Below are 17884 nucleotides of genomic sequence, written 5' to 3' on the forward strand. Positions count from 1 at the left end.
AAGTAAGAACCATTGGAGGGGCTGAGCACACCGCTCCCACGGGCGTGGGAAGAGCACCTCCCCCAGCCGTCCACAGAACTGCTGCTCTTTAGACCCTGCTTGCTTCCAAGGAACTAGCCCTGAGTGAGCACCGTCGGAGTCCTGCCTGAGAAATCACGAAGCAAGACTTGAAAGGACAGATTGGCTCCCAAGGAACTGCTTTCCAGAACAATGTCGGAAGTTTACACAGACACAAAAATGTCCAAAATTTGCAGTCCCTGACATCTAATAAAAAAAAAAAAAAAAAAGACAGTCCTAACTACATTTGCGCACAGATACAATCCAGCACTCAGGAGAGGGGCAGGGGGAGCCTGACTTTGAGGCCAACCTTCAATGAATAGCAGGATAAAATAATAATTAATTAAAAATAAAATTTTAATTTGATAATAATAATTAATAACGGCAGAGATGTAGCTCAGTGGTGGAACATAAGGCCATGGGCTCAGTCTCAGCATGGGGCAAAGCCAGATATATAATGTAGGAGGAAAAGTGCCCTGGAAAGAAAAGAAGGAGATGGGTAGGATTCTGAATGGTCGCAGTTCTGGAATTCAGGGACTGAGCAGGCTGAGATGGGAGGAGGATTGTACTACAAGACCAGCTTTCTTCTTCTTCTTCTTCTTCTTCTTCTTCTTCTTCTTCTTCTTCTTCTTCTTCTTCTTCTTCTTCTTCTTCTTCCTCTTCCTCTTCCTCTTCCTCTTCCTCTTCCTCTTCTTCTTCTTCTTCTTTTTCTTCTTCTTCTTTTCCTCTTCTTCTTCAAGGGACAACTCCAGTGGTGCTGGCAAATGCCTTTAATCCTAGCACAGGTAAAGGCAGGTGAATCTCTGAGTCTGAAGCTAGCCTGGTCTACAGCATGAGTTCCAGGATAACCAAGGCGACACTGCTGTGGCTATTTTAAAGGTATGGTCTACTAATGTTTATTTAAGCCCTACAGTTATCATGGCGGTATTGTCTAACCTACTATTACAATCAGTAAATGACACGGACACTTGATAGATTTGAGAATAGCCTTATTTTACCTGGGACAAGGCAGATATTACCCCTGAAGCTACTTTATCTCCTAAGCCCGCATCCCATGCCATCTGCTCTAATAATCTCTCTCTGGGCTACCTCCTACCCATAATCCCAAAACACTTGCTAAAGTTCTTCATCTGGATCAATTACCTCCATCCACGCCAATCAGGCCATGTACTTCTCTCCACATTAACCCATGGTGGCGTTCTGCTTCCTTCCTCTTCCTCCTGCAAATAGGTCTATTGCCGCATGCAGGCAGCACACCTGTGACGGCTAGAAGGTGGTGTCAGATTCCCTGGAACTGGAGAGAGAGTTGTGAGCTGCCATGTGGGTGCTGGGCATCTCTCCCAGGTCCTCTGCAAGAACAGCCCGTGCTCTTAACCCGTGAGCCAGCTCTCCAGCCACATTTATTTATCATATGACAATTTCATACATGTAACATGTATCTTGATCCTCTACCCCCAACTTCCCCAAAACACCCAATACATTCCCCTCCACTCCTTCCTGTTCTTTTCTTCTTTCTGCTTCTTTGTAACCCACTGCAGTAAGTAATGACAGCTACAGTAAGTTCACGAGTTCAATGGCCAGGGCATGCCTGGGAGACAGCACGCCCACAGCGCCCCTCCCCGCCCTCCAGATGGCTGTTCCTTCTGCCCTCTTGCACGATGTCTTGATGAGGGGGTTGATATGGATGCCCCATTTAGGAATGAGCACTCAGTAGTCAACCTCAGCCCTTGGCCCAGCTTGGAGTCTCTGCTTTTTCCTGCACACAGAAGTGTCTCTGGGCAAGGCTATGCAGCACTGATGAGCTGCAAATGTGTGTGAGCGCAAATACTTAGAAGGCGGTTTGGCATGTCACTTACAAAACAACAGTACACTCCCCACTCGGGTCTGCACCTCCTGAGCCATGTGGGCTTTGGGGGAGGTTCACAGTATCTCCTTCCCATGATCCCCCTCTCCTCAAAGCCCACCAACCTTGGCCACACCTACCCCATTCTGCCCACCCATGTTTAGGCCTTTTAATCAGCCAATCAGAAATAATTTCTTAGGCAAGGTTACAAACATCATTTTGGGATACCTGAGTATCTGCTGGTAAGAGACAGCAGGCAGACCTTGGGGAGCAAATAAAGTAACAATCAAATGCAAAGCACCAGCCCATGCTGTTACACTGCACAGAGAAACCCTGTCTCAAAGAACAAGCACAAGACAAAAGGACAGCTTATGGCAGTCAGTCCTTTCCTTCCATCCTGTGCATCCTAAAAGTCAAACTCAGGGCGTCAGCCTTGGCAGCAAGCACCCTTACCTACCTTGCCATCTCATCCAAGCCCTGAATTCAAGTTTTAGAGCTGACAGTGTCTGAGATAAAAAAGTATATGGGGTATGATAAATGACAGAGCATAACACATACAATTATGCAAAATGAAGCCAGTGGGGAAATATCAAGGAAGAGAAGCAGGAGGAAGAGCAGAATGCAGAGGAGAGCATGAAGGAGCAATAACTTCACCCTAAGCATTTGACACGTGTTATTGGAGTCCCGGGAGGAGAGCAGAAAGAGAAATGTCAACTGGGGAGAAATCATTACAGATTTTTTTCCCCACATAATGAAACCCACCTCCCAGAAGCTCAGCCAACCCCGAGTGCAGACAGTGATTGGCAGGATGAGGGAGAGCAGGAGGCAAGGGTGACTAGATGCCTTTGGCTGGGCTATGTTCCCTCATAAGGCCGGCATGGAGGAGGAGTGGGTTGGAGGAGTTCAGGGTTGGAAGGACTTGTGTGACCGGAGATGCCCAGGGCAGCAGGCATGATGAATATTGATGTTTAGGAGATAACAGAACTGAAACTAGTGTGGGAAGCCATAGGTGCCATGGGCACTGCCGGGGGAGCCAGGGGGCCAAGGCCAGAGCCCCAGACACAGTGTATTCATTACCTTTCCATTGCTTCAGTACAGCGCCATGACCAAGGCAGCTTACAGGAGAAAGGGTTTATTTGGGCTAACAGTTCCAAGTGGCTAGGAGTCCATCATGGCAGGACAGCATGGGAGTAAGCAGTAGGGGGAGAGGCTTGAGCAGAAGTTGAGGGCCCACATCTTGCTCATGAAGCAGAGGGAACAAACCAGGAGTTGGACGAGGCCTGAAGCTTTGAAGGCCTGCACACAGTGACATACTTCCTGCAGCAAGGTCACGCCTCCTGGCAGCCCAAACAAAATCACCAGCTGGGGGTCAGATATTCAAATACATGAGTTTATGGGGGACATTTTCATTCAAGCAACCACACACATCAACCACTCAAGAGGCAGAGCAGAAAGAACTACCCGAGTGGTGTGCTAGTGTCACACAGCTGTGAGCAAAATATCTTCAGGACGACTAAATGCAAGAATTACTTATTCTTACTCCTGGCTGAGTTTATCATTAAAGAAGGAACAGAGAGAAAGAGACACACGCAGAGAAACAGAGAAATACAGAGAGAGAGAATACGCTCACTAAGGTTTTTCTCTTTCTTTCCTTTTTACTCTATCTATCAACCTGTGCAGCTACCCACATTCAGAGAAGATATGCCTCCTTAATTCTTCGGAAGGATCCTCACAGAGATAGGCTTTTCTAATCTCAGCACTCCGTCCAGCCAAGTGACATCAAAATGAACATCGCAAGCTAACCCGTACCAACGTACACCTGAACACACTGCCTTAAACCCCAACATCCCACCCTCATGTCCATCCTGTGAGCCAAACACCAAATAATCTCAGCACCTCTCCCAGAGTCCCCACAGCATCAACAGTTTTAAGATGGCTCAGAGTTCAAGCTCAAATCCAGGGCAAATATCTGTAAGGGTGCTGGAGAGATGGCTCAGTGGTTAAAAGCATTGTCTGACCCAGGTTCAATTCCCAGTGCCCACATAGCAGCTCACAACTGTCTGTAACCCCAATTCCAAGGGATCTGACACCTTCACACTAATGCACATGAAATTACAATTAATTAGGTCTGGAGGAACTACTCAGCAGTTAACAGTGTTTAGCTCGCTTGCAGAGACCCCGAGTTCAGGTCCCAGCATCCACCTGGAACTCCAGCATCCAGAGATCTGACATTTCTGACCTCTGAGGGCAACTGCACTCAAGTGTCTCTCCCATATATATAAAAATCATATAGAAAATAAAATAAATCTTGCCAGGTGTGGTGGTGCACGCCTGTAATCCCAGTGCTCAGAGAAGCAGAGGCAGGCAGATCTCTGTGAGTTCCAGACCAGCCTGGTCTACAAAGCGAGTCCAGGACAGCCAGGGCTACACAAAGAAACCCCATCTCAAAGAGCCAGTAAACAAATAAATAAAATCTTTAGAAAAAAAAAAGTAAATTACATACTTTTGTATACAATTACAGGGTAAGCAGAAAGGGAAAGTACAGGGAGGCATGGACCAAAGAGGAACAAAATCTATAAGGGGAGATATTAAATTGTGCCATTTGCCATCCAGGGCACGTGATGGCATCACAGCTCTCACCAGCTCCATACCAGGCCTTGTGACTTAATTCACATGGCTCTCTCTCTGGCTGGCTCCACTTGCTGCTTGTGGGTTCCTTGGCAGGTGCTCCACATTCCTGGCATCTCCAGCATCCTGAGGTCCCCTCTGCATCACCCACTCGAGGACTAACACCTCCTGAACTCACTGGCTTTCCTTTGAAGGCTGAGAAGAAGCCTCTGTGACCCCAGAACTCTTACAGCTTGCACATCTGCCAAACAGACCATGTGGATGAGACCAACGTCTGGGCCTCCACTGAATGTTGCTGGGCTCTCTTAGACCATGGCTGCCGGAGATTTTGAGGGCTTGGGTAGCTAAGCACAGTAAAGAAATGTGGAGAATCCTAGATGCCCTTGTGCTGGAAGGGAGTCCAAGAGGCACTTACTCCTCAATAGAAAGTCTTTCAAATGAATTTACTCTTTCATATCCTTCACCCTATTATGGATGGGGTCTGGCCAGTTCTCAAGAACTGGCCTCAAGGCCTTTTTCCTATTGTCCCAATCCAAAGGGTTTAGCTTTTTAAAAAATCTTCTATTACATGCATTTATTTGTTTGTTTGTTTGTTGTGTGTGTCTGTGTGCGTGTGGTGATATGTCCCCACAGAGCAGAGGACAGCACACGGGAGTCGGTTGTCTCCTTCTGCCTTGTGCATCCTGAGAATCAGCTTTAGGTCATTACGTTTGCCTGTCTGTTGTTGCTGTTACTTTCACCTTATTACGCCTTTTCCTCCCTTCCTCAGCCCAATCCCAACACCAGGTAGGAGAGAAAGGTTAGTGGGGAGGAGGGGAGTTCTCTTAGCTGCTTCCTGCTGGTTAGAGTCCTCGGGTTCCATGTGGGAAGTCCAGTCTTCGCTTCAGGATGACTCCAACTTCTCATCCAACTGTGTCTCCAGCAACCAGGAGCAGCAACGAGGAAGCACCAGCAGCCTTCTTCTTTCTCAGAGCCTACCTTTCTCTCTCTGGGCTCTGCCATTTATTCTTTCTCAAGACTCCTCAGATTTAAACTATCTGCAGCTGGCAAAGAGCTCCTCCCAGAGCCACTGAAACAGCTCTCCAGCCCCATCTCTAGTTATTTCTTTTTAATTAATTAAAAAATTTTGAGAAACGGTCTCAGTCTGGAGCCCAGGCTGTCCTGGAACTCACTGTAGACCAGGCTGATCTCTCACTCAGAGATCTGCCAGCCTCCGCCTCCCACATGCTGGGACTGAAGGTGTGGGCCATCAGTTTTTGGAGACAGGATCTGCACATGTATCCCAGGCTCCCCTGGAGTTTGTGCTCCTCATGCTTCTGCCTCCTGAGTACGGGCACAACAGGGATGCAGCTCGCTCAGTTCTGTATTTCCAGACCTTTCCCAATAACATAGATGAGAATCACATCGCCACGTTAAGCACCCCAGTGACCCTATCCCACACGCCCTTCCTGTGTCAAACAAAACTTAAAACCAGGAGGATTCTTTTGGCTTGTGGCTTCAGATGCCTCAGGCTCCATGTGTGGAGAGCCTGCTGGAGCAAAGTCACATCTCAGCAGCCAGGAAGCAGAGAGAGAGGCAGCCAGTACCCAGGCTGTCTTTCTCCTTTCTCCCATGTCACTAAGGACAGGGCTGGACCTTCCTCGCACCCCGATTCTCCCATAGGTGGTGTGTAATTACTAATCTAGGTCTTCTTCTTCCTCCTCCTCCTCCTCCTCCTCCTCCTCCTCTTCTTCTTCTTCTTCTTCTTCTTCTTTTCCTGGTTTTTCAACTCGAGGTTTATCTGTGTAGCCCTGGCTGTCCTGGACTCACTTTGTAGACCAGGCTAGCCTCGAACTCAGAGATCTACCTGCCTCTGCCTCCTGGTGCTGAGGTTACATACGAGGGCCACGTTGCCTAGCTTCTAGGTGCTTTTCAATCGAGTCAAGATAACAATCAAGATGGATCATCAGTGGGGCCCTTAATCTTGGTACTTGGGATGCAAAGGCAAGCAGATCTCTATGAGTTCTCATAGTGAGTTTGAGGCCTGTCAGGACCTAGTGATGCTAGACCTAGAGCACCATACTGATGCTCTGTCTAAAGTAAATAAACAGGTAAAAAATAAAATGACTATCACAAGTGGCCTCAAGACACACACACAAAGGGAGTAGGGTACCATTGAGTCTAGTAGGTTGATTTGGGTTTCTTCCCATGAGGCATTAGGGTGGGGCTGACCCAGGCACTATTCAGAGAACAGCTGACTGATGAACGCTGGGAAGTGAGAGTAGGAATGAGGTGATAGGCACAGGAGGGGATGGAAGGGGGAGGGAGGATGGAAAGGGAGGGGGAAGTGGGACTAGGATACAGAAAGGTCTGGAAGAGAGCAGCTTTTGTCCTTCTCATGGACAGGTAGAAGGGAGACAGGGAAGCCAGAAAGTCTACCAGTCAGTCCTCAGAGGCAAGGCAAGCAAGGCACAACCAAGGAGAGCCACGGTACAGGGCGAGGCGGAGGTCCCTGGGGAAGGCTGCGTGGGGGGGGGAACTGGTAGGTTGGTGAGGTAGTGATCAGGAGGGACTCTGAGTGGGGACAGAGAGTGCTGAGTGACCCCAAAGTCTTCAGAGGATGAAGAACTGTGTCCAGAGGCTCGTGGTCCAACCCTGGGGAGGGTGGCATGGGACTGTCAAGACAGCAATAGACATAAAGAGGGAGATTTGGAGAAATGGAGAAGGAGAGCAGGAGGGAGAAAACAGGCACGTGAACCTAACGCTTTAGGCAGTTCTAGCTGTCCAGCTCTGAGCAAGGAAAACATTAAGAGAAGCCAGACCCTTGGCCTTGGGCGCTGGATGCAGAGGCAGGCGCAAAAGGTGCATAGTGGACCCTGAGAGCTCAGAGGCCTGTGAAAGCCTCTGTTGGCAAGGGGCCCTGGAAAGCCTCAGCCTGCTCTTCCAGGCCACCTGCTGTCCGCTGCCCCTGCCAGCCCCGGATGCCTGGAGAGTGGGAGAAACGATTTCCCTCAACCCCAGCCGGGCGAGGGGCAGCTGGCCACACTGCTGGCTCCGCTTCCTCCTCGGCATCCTCTGCCCAGCAGCGGGCAGCCAAGCCCTGCCATGTCCTTTCTGTCGCCTCAAGTGCTGCAGAAGCAAGGAGAATGCCTTCCTCTGCGTGAGTGTGCTGTGCCCCCCATGAATGTTCTGTGTTTCTAGGAGTGTGCCGTGTTCCCCGTGAGTGTGCTGTGACCCCAGGAGTGTGCTGTGCTGTGTCCCCATGAGCGTGCATTCTGAAAGCACTTGGAGGCAAACACAGACACTAGCACACCCAGAAACTCCTGTGCAACTCGAGTAGCTATACAGTACACATGTGTGCAGAACTACCCAAGAACATATGGGAAACCATGTAGGTGTTCAGAGAGATAATGAAGCTACACACAAACAACACACAGGCATGTGGGTTGTTGCACGCCCGCCCATCTGTGTGCATCCATGGGGAAGCCCATCCCCCATACAGAAGCAGTCACCCCCACAGAAATGCAGCCTGAAGCCCAAGTACCTGCAGATACACACAGGCACATGCAAGACACACACAGGTGCCTCTAGACACAAGTGCACACAGGCATGCCAACCCACACCACTGAGTACTGCAGGCATGGAACGGTACACACACACACACACACACACACACACACACACACACACACACGTACCTATAGACCCAAAACAGGTACCTTCATGTCACAAACACAGGCACTTACCCACCACACCTGCAGAGACAAACGTATCCTCACACCTGTCTCCAGATGTGCGTGTTCCAGTTCCTCGGAATGCTCCCCCAGGAGCGCAGGGCTTGGCCCTTGCACCACAGAGACACCCTGACTCTCAGCACAGACATTCTCCGTGTGCACTCCTGGGAACGCTCTCGGCCCCACAGATGGTTGCCCCAGGCGTTCATCTGTGGGAGCTGACACTATCCCCTCCGGGAACCACACCACCGCCTGCCTCAAGCCAGGAGTGCCGTCCCCCAAGCCAGCCTGTTCCCCACCTTTCTGTCTCCTGACAGCCGGCCAGGAGGGACGCCTACTCCCCATTTCTTCCCACTCTCCAGAGGGGAGAAGAAACAGCAAGCCCCTTCACCCCACGTTTCTTCCACCCGTCCCTCTGGACCTGTCTCCCTCTGGCAGCAGGCTGGGGCCGCTGTGGCCAGCAGAGTGGCATGGCTGACACTGTCCCAGAGGAGGTCGGACCCTGGGGGCCGCCGGCTCTGTAGCCCCCACTGTAGGGAAGTTGAGAGAGGAGCAGAGAGCTGACCTGCCCCTTAGACCAGCCTGTTGGCCTGTTTGATTGACTGACTTGGTGGAGTTTGGGTTTATTAATAAAAATCTAAAGACTTAGTTATTTTATCCTCAGTTGTTCTGTCTGCCTGTGGGCGTGTATGTGTGAGTGCAGGGCCCGCGGTGGCCAGAAGAGGGACATCAGATCCCTGGGAACAGGAGTTGCAGGTGGCCATGTGCACTTGGTACACTTGCTGGGAACAGGAGTTGGGTGCATCTTTCTGCTTTGCTTTGTTTTGAAGCTCACAGACAATTTTATTGGCATTTAAAAGGAAAATCACAGCCAGGTTTAGTGATGCACACTTTTTTTTTTTAAATCCATACTGCCTTCATGCATACCTGCGAGCCAGAAAAGGGCACCAGATCTCATGACAGATGGTTGTGAACCACCATGTGGCTGGTGGGAATTAAACTCAGGACCTCTGGAAAAACAGCTGGCACTCTTAACCTCTGAGCCATCTACCCAGCCCTAGTGGTGCTCACCTTTAATCCCAGTACTTGAGAGGCAGAGGCAGGTGGATCTCTGTGAGCTCCAGGACAGCCTCATCCACGGAGTGAATTCCAGGCCAGCCAGGTCACAGAGTGAGACCCTGTGTCAAAGACTCAAAGAAAGACAGCCTCAGCAGCTGCCAAGGTGAGGTCGATGGAGAGGAGAGAGAAAAATCCATGCCCAGTGAGGCTGCTTGGAGGTCAGCCATGTAGTGGACAAGCAGCCACGTGGTGGAGTTGGGAGCTTTAAAGAAAAACCAAAGGACCAAGGAAATGGTAGTGCTGAGGCTCCGGCCAAAAGAAAGAGAAGGAGGAGAAGAAAAAGGCAAACTTCCTGAGCCAGGACACAGGACGGCAGGCAAACCCAGCAGGACCTCACGGTGACTTCATGGCAACCACTTGGTTTTGTTTGTTTGTTTGCTTTTATTTGTTTGTTTGTTTGTTTCTCAGACAGGATTGCTTGTAGCCTTGTCTGGCTAGAAGCTGTAGATGAGGATGATCTTAAATTCTTCATCCTCCTGCCTCTGCTTCCCAAGTGCTGGGATTACAGCGACGACACCCTCAGGTTTATGTTGCTCTGCTCCGGAGATGGATTCCAGAGGATCTGCCATATCAGGCCTACAAGCCGAGCCGTATCCCCAGACCTAACATTTAATACAGTTATGCTCAGGCCCTAGGACTTGCTTGGGAAGACTCAAACCCAGCTCCAAATCCTTAGTGTTTCTGTGGTGAAGACCATTACCCTCATATTACAGAAAAAGAAACAAAGACTCAGGGATCACATGAGGCCACGCCTCCAATCAGGCTTCCTGCAGGCCACGCCCTAAGACAACACAGGCTCCCAGCAGAGGAGGTGGGCTGACCTCGCTACCCTCCCTGCTGTTCAAACTCCTCCCATGATCCGTGAGTTGCCCTAGCTGTGGCCGAGCCTGCTTCTGGGCAGCACCGCCCCCCCCCCCCCCCACACGCTGGCTTTTTCCCAGCTTTTCTACGCCACCCAGGTACATGTTCCTGTTCAAGCTGGCCTTAGTGTTCCCTGGTGACCACCTTCCCACCCTAATCCAGTCCCATCTTTCAGGCCCCTGAACCCCCGACGACCGACGACGGGTATGTGGAGTGGTGTAGAGGGAGCGCAGGGGCTGCCTGTTCTCAGTGGTCCCACTACACCCAGGACGAACAGCTCCTGTTTCATGAAAACGTACAGCACTGGCAGTTCAGTGCCCATATTCAGGAGGCAGAGGCAGGAACAGGAAGAGTCAAGCGAGCCTGGGCTACACAGAAAGACCTTGTTTCTGTTGTTTTAATCCCACCCACTCACGCCCACACCCACACTCGCGTGCTGTGACTAGCAGATCGGCAGTAGTGCCCAAAAGAGCTTCAGGAGACACAGCCCCACCCCTCCTCCAGTATAGAAGGCCTGGGGACAGGTAGACTGGCTTCAGTTCACACCGTGGTGAGAATGGTGACTCCAGGGTGGGTCAAGACCGGAACTCATGTCCCTCCCTCCAGACTGGTGCCTCCCTCTTCTCCTAGCTTGCTGTTGAGAAGAGAGGTGGGTGCCAGCTGGCATCGCCTTTTCTTTCCCTCCGGTGTGAAGCTGCAGACCCTACTCAGCATGGCTAGGGGGCCCAGACTGGCTCCCCCAGGCTCTGCCCTGAGGAGCCAGGCGCTCCTAACCCACTCTCCAGCCAGATATGGAGTGCTGAGGCCAGCTGCGCACTTGATCTCCAGCTGTCTGCCTTTGCTGGCCTGGTTTCCCCATCTGGAGGATGTCACATCTCCTCCAGACACTTCTGGCAAGACTCGGTGCTTTGCACGGAATGTATAAATGTCCAGGAGAGTCAGACGGTTCAGCCGATAGAGAAGCTTGCCGTATAGCTCACCAACATGAGTTCTATCCGCAGGACCTACACTGTGAAAGGAGAGAACCCACTCTCTCTAGTTGTCCTCTGACCCCCACATGCACACCAGGACACTCACGTGCCACCCACACACTACACAAGTAAGTGTAAACGAAAAAATTACTTTCGTATAAGCCGGGCGGTGGTGGTGCTGCACGGCTTTAATCCCAGCTCTAGGGAGGCGGAGGCAGGCGGATCTTCATGAGTTCGAGGCCAGCCTGGTCTACCGAGCAAGTTCCAGGCCAGCCAGGGAACCCCTGTCTCCAAAGACCAAAAAAAAAAAAAGAGAGAGAAAAGAATAGTTTGTGTAAATGTTCCCACTGGCCACCAGGCAGGCATGCCTCAGCGGGGCAGAGGTTTCTCCCAGCATCAAGAGTCAGGAACGACCCCAGGCCCAGTTTCACAGGATGCTCGAACTTTCCTAGGCGCCCGACTGCCCAGCGGGCACGCTCTCCCTGCGGAGGAGGACAGGGCGGTCAACTGCGCCGCGATGGACCGCGGGGTGAGCAGGAGCAGGGGGATGCCGAGGAGTGCCGGCGAGGCCCCGCCCCCGGGCCCGGCCGGGGTCTGCAGCCGTCAGCGACGAGCGCGGCCCCGCCGGGGGATCGATAACTAATTTCAGCGCCGCAGCCGCCCGGGTTTTTTCCCGATAATTGCGCGCAGGCAGCTGCGAGCCAGGCCCCCAGCCCGCCGCGCGCCCCCGCCCGCGCGCGATCAATTGACACCGCCACCGGGCGCCGGGAAAACTCATTTTTCTCTCCCTCCCCGGCTCCCGGTGGGCGCGGGCTGAGCTCGTGGTGCCCGGGTTGAGGATGGCCTTGAGGCCTGGGCGGGGGCGTTTGCTTGACCCTCTGCTTCTCCAGAGGATGCCGGAGATGCACCTGCCGCCCCAGGCTGGAGAGAGACGGTGACAGGAGGAAGGACCCAGAACGCGGAGGGTTCAGGTCTAGACTCCACGGCCTGCTACTGCTTGCCTCGGTTTCCCCGTCTTCCCATAGGGTCCTAGCACGATATTAGGCACACAGAGCTGTGACGCCCAGGGACCGCTCAGTGAATGGTGTTGTCCCTGGCCTGGCTCTGAGCAACTGCAGTGTGCCAGGCCTGGTCCAGGCGTTTCTAAACACAGAAGCCAAGAATCTCCGCCTCCCTGCGACTGGCTTAGAACAGTGGGATGTGCCATAAAGATAGCGAGCAAGAAGGAAACAGTAAAGAAGATGGCAAGGGCCAGCGGGCAGAAATACAGCGAGGTAAACAGGGGAGAGCGGGGGACAGCTCGGCGCAGTCCCGCCCAGCGAGACCCAACCTGCAGAGCTCAGCTCCGAGGCCCCTCCCGGGCTCTCCCAGCCAAGCTCCAAGCTGCTGCCTGTTCAAGGTCGCTCGAAAGCTGCAGAGTTGGCATTCTGTGAGGAGGGAGGGCGGAGGAGGGGGAAGGCGGCTGTGGGTGGGAGTCTCCCTGTGGGAGAGTACACGACACGAGGCAGAGAGAGAAAAGGAAAGGGGCTAGAGGGCAGGGTGGGGGTGGCGGCCCACAGAGAGGCGAAAGAGAGCTCCCGTTTGTGGCCGAGGACCCAGCCTGGGGGCTGGGCAACCAAGGTCGCAGGCGGCAGAGCTGGGCTCCTGGGTCTGGACTAGGGCAAGAGAGGCTGCGAGGAAAGGAAGAATGAGGAAGAGTCTCTGTGGGGAGGGGGGGCGGTTTCATTGGGCAGAGGCCACAGGGCTTCCCGGGAGCCACGTGGAGGATTCAGGATGACTGACAAGGCCTCCGGGAATCAGACGTGTGCGGACTGGCCCCACCCCACCCCCAGTTTCCAGAAACCCAGCAAAGGAGGCTTGAGACTCCCCCTGTGGCAGTGAGGGAGCTAGGCAGGGGTAGGGGCCTACAGCTCCTGGCCACCCCAGGACTCTCCCCTGCCTCAGTTTCCTCATCTCAGAACGAGGCTGACGGTGAGGTTCTGGGGGTCTCTGTGTCTTCCTTTCTTCTGTATTTCCAGCTTTGGGGACAAGCCCAGGGCAGTGACTCAGCCAGCAGGAAGAAGGAGATTGCTGGCGGCCAGTGTGCTACACACACACACACACACACACACACACACCAGCCGCTTGGGATTCAGGACAAACCAGAGCTAGGTAACCCTGCCACTGTGCCATTTGCCCATCCAGCCAGCCAATCATCCATCCATCCATGCGCACACCTAAATGTAGGCTAGGTTATTCAGCACGGATTGGGTAAGTACCTGCTATGGGAGTGTCTGCTGACCTGTGGGGTCAACACTGGGCTGCCACCGCCCCCTACGTATCTCCACGCCCACAGATCACCCTCAGTGTCCTTTGGAATATGACCAGGACCGCTGGGTTGGGAGTCAGAGCCGGACTTGGGCCTGTCATGTGAACTAGGCACGCTGGGTGAGCTCGGTGTGTCTTGGTTGGCCAAGCACCAGGAGTGGAGCCCTTGTCTTGCCTGGGAGAAGATGGTCATGTCTAGGCGAAGGTCTTATAGCTACACAGCCGTACAGCCCCTCAGTCGGCTGGAGTGCAAGGAGAGAACCAAAAGCAAGGCTGGCTCTGGGCCACACAGCTAGGAGGTGAGGAGGAATGAGCTCGGGTCTGCCCGACCCCACAGCCTGCCCCTTACCAGGGACCACAGCGCCCCAGACAGAAACTGGCCATGGGGTGCAGCTCAGAGCCCTTTATCCTTTCCCTCAGTGGTAGCTCTGGCTGCCAGCCATCTCCAAAAGGCTTCTGTGGGTCAGAACAGCAGCTGCCTTGAGTGACCATCTGGTGACCTTGGCCTCTTGGACATACCCTGGGCTGGTACAGCAGGCAAGCGTCACCTCTGACTGCAGAGACAGATGGGATGGCCTCAGGAGGACCAGCCACCTCTGCTGCCCTGTGCTGTGTCCTTGGGTGGCCCCAGATCCCTATGTGTAAAATGGGCATGGTGGCTGATGGAAAAGGAGCCTACCACCATAGGATCAAGGGGCATATTAGATGGCCAGAGAGGGCTGCAGTAGAGACGTGGTCATGATGCCCACTGGTCTTCCCTAAAGCCGTGGCTTAATAAGATACTGGAGCAGGGAGCCAGGCCATGGTGGTGCATGCCTTGAACCCCAGCAATTGGGAGGCAGAGGCAGGAGAGTCTCAGAGTTTAAGGCCAACCTGGTCTACAGAGCCAGGACAGCCAGGGCTACAAACTATCTCAGAAAAAAAAAAAAAAATACTGGAGCAGGCACCTGGGCAACACCCTGAGCCAGAGCCTACCACAGTGGTGAGGTGGTGAGCCCAGGCCCTGGACACATGGTCTACACACACACACACACACACACACACACACACACACACACACACACACAAACGCCTCCTGGATAGATTTGTGTTTCTCTCCCCGTAACTCCAGTCTTCCAGGTAGACATCTCAGTTCCCTGGGATAGGAGGGAAAGGAAGAAGGGGACTGGGGAGAAGGAAGCTATGCTCCTGTCTCAGCGCAGCACTCACTGAGCTCAAAGCCGTGGCTGCATCTGGTTACAGTGGGGCCTTCAAGCCAGGACCAGCAGGCAAGGAGAGGAATTACCGTTTCTGTGTAGGACTCACCCGAGAAGGTTCTAGCTCATCCTGGTGACACTTTGGTAGAAAGCCTTTGCACAGGCAGCCAGCACCTCAACGGATGCTCTTGGGAGCAGGGGCTGTTGGAGGTGGATTGGCAACCCTGTGCCCCGTGGTGCCCGTTGGCTTGGTGGCATAAAGCAGGCTAACTGTGGAACCAGCCCCTGTAGGCTCAGGTGACACAGGAGGTGGGCCTGCCTCTCATCTCCTGGTGCCCACAGAAACCTCAACAGCTGGCAGAGGAGGGAGCCAGAGCACAAGGTACTGAGAGACTTTCATTTTTGACACGTTGCCGGACAAACACCATCTCAGATGAGGCCATCCCATCTCAGGAAGGAAAGTTTATTCTAGCCCACAGTTTGGGGCTCCAGTCCGCTGTGGTGGGGAAATCCTGAGAGCAGACTCTTGAGGCCACTGGCTACATAGTGTCCATCAACGTAATCACTGCTGATAGCTTTCTCCTTTTCATTCAGTCCATCGGTTAGGGGGGTCTTCCAGCTCAGCCACACGGATCTAGAAGATCCCTCACAGGCGTGACCGGAGGCTTGACTCCTTGCTGATTGTAGACTCTATCAGTCTTGCACCTATATTAACCATTGCAGAGGCTTTTGGAGAGGCAACCCTGGTGGCCTCAGGACTGGCTTCAGCCACAGAGAGCTCAGCAGGGCCTGTCCACGTTAACTCTCTCCTCGGCTACCTACTACCTGTCTCCCCCACCCTTCATCCTTGCCCCAAAAGGTATACTCCCCCCAAAAACTGGATACTCCAGCCTTTCTTTATAGTCTTCTTCAGAATCCAGACCAAGACCTGTTGTGGGGGGAGGGGGGAATCTGATGACGTCAGACGGACAGATTGAAGTCCTAAGTCTTCATATTCTCAGAATGTGACTTCAGCAGGGCTTGCCTATAGTCCCAGAAAGGGAGGTAGGGACAGAGAGATCGGCAGTCCGTCCTTAGCGAGTCTGAGGCCAACCTGGGCTACATGAGGGCCTGTCTCAACACAAACAACGAAGCATACAAAGGAGTGGCTGTATTTGGAGGTCAGGTATGTGGTCTGAATGCCGCCCTCCTGCTGCTCAGCTGTTGCACTGTATTGAGAAGTAGTTGCCTGAGCTGGGTGATGACTGGGGGGTTAGGAGCGGCAACACTTGCAGCTCGTCCCCGGGACCAGAGTTTGGTTCCCAGCAGCAACCTCCCCAGCTCACAACCACTAACTCCAGCTCCAGGAGACCCAGTGGCCTCTGTACTCTTCTGCATAGATCCTTCTCTCTCTCCCTACATACACACAAAATTTAAAAATGGGAGGGTGTCACAGAGGGATGGCGCAGCCGTTAAGAACACTGGCTACTCTTGCAGAGGTCGTAGGTTTGATTTTCAGCATCCACATCCTGGCTCCCAACCATCTGTAACTCCGGTTCCAGGGGATCCAGTGCCCTCTTCTGGCCTCCACGAATGCTGTATGCACATGATTGATACACAGATAGGAGGCAAAACACTCTGAAGCATAAAATTAAACAAACAAACAAGAAGGCTGTGAGCTTTGGAGATGGGAGCCCTGGCCCCAAGAATGGCCCTTGTGAGAGAGGCCGTGGGGAGCCTGCTTGCTCCTCTCACATCGTCAGCCACCAAGCCTGCCTGGCGCCTGAATCTTTGCCTCTACCTCCGTCTATCCCTGAAGGCAGTGAACCTCTCCTGTTTGTAAGCCATCTTGCCAGTTTGTTACAGCAGCACAAATGACCTGAACTGTGGGGTCTTTAATGAGATGCTGTTTTAAAAGGTGACCATTCAGAGGGCACAAATCTGGCAGAACTGGGGCTCTCCCAAGGGGAAGAAAGCAGGGCAGGATACCCACAGGGGAGGGCTGCCGCCTGCAAGCCGTGCTGGCCTTCCGGCTCAGGCATTGGGTGCTAGGACTAGAATGAATTTAGGGTGTGTTTTGGTTGCACATTTGGGGGTCTACACCACAGCAGAGTGCGAGCCCTTGACTCCCTGTGCCCCAGGACCCACACTCAGATTCTCTTGGGTTCTTGACACTTCTCCCTGCTCCCTCATTCAGCCCTGTTGCCTCTCCACTCCTGCCAGCTACACACACACACACACACACACACACACACACACACAATCTCTCCCCTGCCTCCTCATCCCTTCTGGGCAGGCCCTCGAAGTGCGCCCTATAGATTCTCTTATTGTCTGCTGCAAAGCAGAGGCAGCGCACCCTTGGGGAAAGCATGCCCTGCACCTCCCCTCAAATCCAGCAGGGTAAGGCTGGCCCCCACCTGCCCGTGCTGAGCCTGATGCCATGAGCCACGGGATTGTCTCCCTCACATCCTTGCATCAGGACCAGCATCATGTCTAGTTTACACATGAAGCTCCAGGGCCCAGAGAGGTCGGGCCTAAGGAGGCCTGGCAAGTTAATTGTCGACTGGATTCCTCCTGGGCCTCAGGACAGGGTTCTCCCTGGGAGGAGCAAATCTCAGAGAACAGGTGTAAGACTCAAGTAACACAGCCAACACTGCCCGTCCCTGAAGGCAGGCAGCAATGGAGGAAGATGACCATGAACCTGCCTCCCCGCCATTCCTCCTCCCCCCCCATGCTTACTCCGGTGTGACCCCTGAGCCCCCACTCCAGGTCACTCTGTAGAGACCTTGTGTGCTAGCTAGTTTTATGTCTACTTGGCATAGGCTAGAGTCATTTGAGAAGAGAGACCATGAAGCTTGGCTTGTGAGGCATTTTCCTAGTGATTGGCGTGGGAGGCCCAGCACTCTGGGCAGTGCTGCCCATGCGCAGGCGATCCTCGGTGCGGTAAGAAACCGGCAGAGCAAGCGATGAGGGACAAGCCAGTAAGCAGCACTCCTTGTGACTTCCTCTCCGGTTCCTGCCGGTTCCTGCCGTGAGTTCCTGCCCTGCCCTCCCCCAGTGAGGAATGTGACCGACCATAATAGGAAGTAACCCCTTCCTCCCCGAGTTGCTTCTGGCCACGTGTTTATCGCAGAAAAGCACAGTAAATTAACCTCAAAGAACCCCGCCCCGGTGAGAGAGCGTCCTGGTGCTGGTAACAGTACCCAGTAA

At 53.2% G+C, this 17884-nt stretch overlaps 1 long non-coding RNA gene across 1 annotated transcript; it reads right to left on the reverse strand.

Moving 5' to 3' along the window:
- Window positions 1-445: 445 nt before the first annotated feature.
- On the reverse strand, window positions 446-15507 carry LOC132655874 (uncharacterized). Its single transcript, XR_009593793.1, has 3 exons — window positions 14805-15507; window positions 1201-1351; window positions 446-833 (listed from the first exon to the last, which is right to left on the reverse strand). It is a non-coding gene; the product is annotated as an uncharacterized LOC132655874 (long non-coding RNA).
- Window positions 15508-17884: the final 2377 nt, after the last annotated feature.

The sequence above is a fragment of the Meriones unguiculatus genome, chromosome 8 (assembly GCF_030254825.1).
Source record: "Meriones unguiculatus strain TT.TT164.6M chromosome 8, Bangor_MerUng_6.1, whole genome shotgun sequence".
NCBI lineage: Eukaryota > Metazoa > Chordata > Mammalia > Rodentia > Muridae > Meriones > Meriones unguiculatus.